A 4,094-nucleotide genomic window follows, 5' to 3' on the forward strand; every position below is an offset into this window, starting at 1 on the left:
AATGGCTGCCAGCTTGGCATTAGTACAAAATGTCTTTATGACTGCACATGGGTCTTCTGTAACGGCAGCACTACCTACAGCTTTCTGAAGTAATGAAATACTGCTTGCCTTCAGAAATACCAGCAATTTAACAGCACCATGTGTGCAGCAATATGTGATGCTGTCTGATTTTTTCTGTAATCTCCATATTATGACCTGACCAACTGGGAACTGGAACAGGACAGGCAGTGTTCCGCAGTGTGGTGCCATGAATATTGACAACATAAGTGAAACCAGTAACTCAGTTCATGTCTGAAGCAGCAAGTGAGTATCAGCAAGGAGAGACAAGACCTGCAGCCGCTGTTGCAGATGGACTCCTCCCCAATGTCTGTAGTCTGGTGTGGCTCAAACCTGTCTCCCTTCTACATGCATAAACCACAGTAGCTTCTTATGCCCTATCGAAACTAGTTTCCATTCTCCTATGCTACTTCTTAAGTCCTTAATCCTTTTTCAAGAAACCAGTCCCATTTCCCTAGCAATCAGCCACAGCTCCTGCCCCCTCACTCCCCCTTCTCTATTCTTGTATTATTGAAATCTTCTGCCCCATTATCACAGAATATGCTGAATTGGAAGGGACCCTAAAGGATCATCAAGTCCAACTCCTAGCACTACAACCATCCCCAGGAATCATACCCTGTGCCCTAGAGTATCATCCAAATGCTTCTCAAACTCTGTCAGGCTTGGTGGTGCTGTGACCACTTCCCCAATGAGCCTGTTCCAGTGCCCAATCACCCTCTAGGGGAAGAATCTTTTTCTAATAGCCAACCTAAAGCTCCCCTGACACAACTTCAGGCCATTTCCTTGGGTCCTGTCACTTGTCACCACAGAGAAGAGAACAATGCCTGCCTCTTTTCTTCCTCTCAGGAGGAAGATGTAGATGGCCATGAGGTCTCCCCTCAGTCTTCTCTAGACTGAACAGACCAAGTGACCTCACTATGTTAACCCCGCCACAGAAACCAGACCTCTGCAATACAGAGTCTACCAGACCTGCAATATAGAGGTCTACTGCACTCTGAAATACTCTTCTGCTCAGTGGGTAGAGGTGGATGGTAACTTTGGTAACCTGCTTTGAAGGAAAATTTCATTCTCACAGATTTATCAGTGAGAGACCCATAAATCACAATTTTCTCTGATGAAGTCTAATTGGAAATGTGGGGAACAATAAAAAGAGGTTTTTTCAAATACATTAATGGCAATAGGCATTATAGAAATATCATTGGTCCATTACAGGATGAAGATGGTCACTTCACAAACAGGGACAGACACAAGAGAGAGGTGTTTAACACTCTCTTTGCCTCCATCTTCAACAGGGATGAAGGACCAAGGGTGTCTCATTGCCGAGTTGGAGGACCGTGACTGTGAGAACGATCAACTCCCAATCGACCCTGAAATTGTGTGGGATCTGCTGCTCCCGCTGGATCCCTAGATCCCTGGATCTATGGAGCCTGATGGGATTCATCCCAGAATCATCAAAGATCTGGCTGATATCATTGCAAAACCTCTCTTGATAATTTTTTAGTAGTCTTGGGAATTGGAGAGGTCCCAGAAGACTGAAAGCTGGTGAACATTGTCCAGATTTTCATGAAGGGCAAGAAGAAGGACCCTGGAAATTACATGCCTGTCAGTATCACTTCAGTGACTGGTAAAGCTATGGAGAAGATTGTTCTGGGAAGTATTGAAAAACTCCTGAAAGACAATGCAGTCATTTGTCACAGCCAGCACAGCTTCATGAGAGGAAATTCCTGCTTATCAGACCTGATTTCCTCTTATAACAAGATAACCTCCTTCCTTGATCAAGGGAAGGCAGTTGATGTAATCTTTTTGGATTTCACTACAGCTTTTGGTATGTGTCTCACAATATCCTTTCCGACAAAATATCCAGCACACAGCTGGATAAACACATCCCATGGTGGGTGAGCAATTGGCTCATGGGTTGAGTACAGAGGGTAATAGTGAATGGGGTGACATCAGGCTGGCAACCTGTCACTAGTGGGGTTCCACAGGGCTCCATCGTAGGCCCTGTGCTCTTCAATATCATAAATGACTTGCACACAGGACAGGAAGGGATACTAAGCAAGTTTGCAGATGGCATAAAACTCAAGAGGAGCTGGTGACTCCCTCAAAGGCAGGGAGGCCCTGCAGAGAGACCTTGACAAGTTAGTGGACTGGGCAATCATGAGCGGTATGAAGTTTAACAAGGGAAAGTGCTGGATTCTGCACCTGGAATGGGACAATCCTGGATTTTGTACAGGCTGGGGAATGAGATGTTGGAAAGCAGTCCCACAGGAAGGGACCTGGAGGTCCTGGTCAATGTCAAGTTGAATCTGAGTCAGCAGTGCCCTGGCAGCCAGGAGGGCCAACCATGTCCTGGGGGGCATCAGGCAAAGCATCGCCAGCTGGTCGAGGGAGGGGATTGTCCCGCTCTGCTCTGCACTGGGGTGGCCTCACCTTGAATATTGTGTGCAGCTTTGGGCACCACAATATAAGAAAGACATTAAGCTATTAGAGACCATCCAAAGGAGGGCAATGAAGATGGTGAAGGGCCTTGAGAGGAAGCCGTGTGAGAAGCAGCTGAGGTCATTTGATGTGTTCAGCCTGGAGGAGACTGAGGGGAGACCTCATTGTAGTTTGCAACTTCCTCCTGAGGGGAAGAGGAGAGGCAGGCACTGATCTCTTCTCTGTGGTGACAAGTGACAGGACCCAAGGAAATGACCTGAAGTTGTGTCAGGGGAGCTTTAGGTTGGCTATTAGAAAAAGGTTCTTCCCCCTAATGGTGACTGGGCACTGGAACAGGCTCATCAGGGAAGTGGTCACAGCACCAAGCCTGATAGAGTTCAAGAAGCATTTGGAATATACTCCCAGGCACATGGTGTGACTTTTGGGAATGGCTGCAGGGCAAAGAGTTGAACTCGGTGATCTTTTTGGGTCCCTTCCAACTCAGCATATTCTGTGATTTCTGTGATTTCTGTGATTCTGTAAAGAAATATGTGTCAGCGGCTGCCAGTGCAGTACTGCCATCTTACGCGGAACAGGAGTATAGCAAGAAATTTCTCCCCTGGAACTCTGCTGCATGAGAGACCCACGGAGAAATTAAATTCTTTTTCAATACTGTAAAAAGTCACAGGCATTTTCAAAATATCACTAAAAAAGTTGAAGTTCTTGGAAAGACTTGAAGTAAAAATGTTCAGAAATTTTCCACAATAGAAAAACTATTACTTTTTCCTTACTTTTCTCTCACTTTTGCTGTGCTGGTTAAAAAAAAAAAAAAAATAAAAAAAAATAGGGAAAATGGGAAGATGGCTGTCTTCTCAGTCTCTCTCTCTTTTTTTTTTTTTTTCAAACTCAGAACTTTTTCAAAAATGTTTGCATTTAGAAAATAAGTATTAACAAGAACAATATTTGCAGGTCAAGACATCAGCAGATATAAGTATTTAAGTCATACTCACTACATCTGAATCTTGAACGAGAAGACATTGTTTCTGGAAAAACATTAATTCTTGTGGTAAGGTGAGATGTCAGATTTCTCTATGTCTTCATAGATTCGTGTTTGAAACTTTAATACAACACTCTTTAGTGCCAAAAGAATTCTGCAAATTCTATCCCTTATTTGTATCACTGCTTTAGAGTCAATTGACAGAGCATAATTTCTGACTCAACACTTTTACATTATGAAAATTTAATTTCTTTGGATATCAAAACCAGCCTTTAGTTATGGATGATGATGCCATGAAAACATTCTGACACACGATGAAAGGCACAGCAAGATAAGAAGCATGCCAAAGGCATTTTCAATTCCTCTCCTTGCTGATTTATACTTAGTACCCGGATGCATCACTCCCGCGTTGTGAACCTGTCAGAGCCTGTGTGTACATTTATGAGGAAAGAACTCCTCCACTTTCTTGAGACAGTCTGTGTACACACGAAAAAAAAAAAAAAAAAAAAGAAGGAAAAAAAAAAGGGCCCGGTGCCCGCAGGGCGGGACCTGGGGAAGGCTCCTCCCGGGAGAGTCTTTCCCCCGCCTCCCTCGCCTTTCCCGACACACTGGCGTCATCTGT

This window comes from Pipra filicauda, unplaced genomic scaffold, assembly GCF_003945595.2.
Source record: "Pipra filicauda isolate LSUMZ 115617 unplaced genomic scaffold, ASM394559v2 scaffold35_size7292922_pilon, whole genome shotgun sequence".
In the NCBI taxonomy this organism is placed as follows: Eukaryota; Metazoa; Chordata; class Aves; order Passeriformes; family Pipridae; genus Pipra; species Pipra filicauda.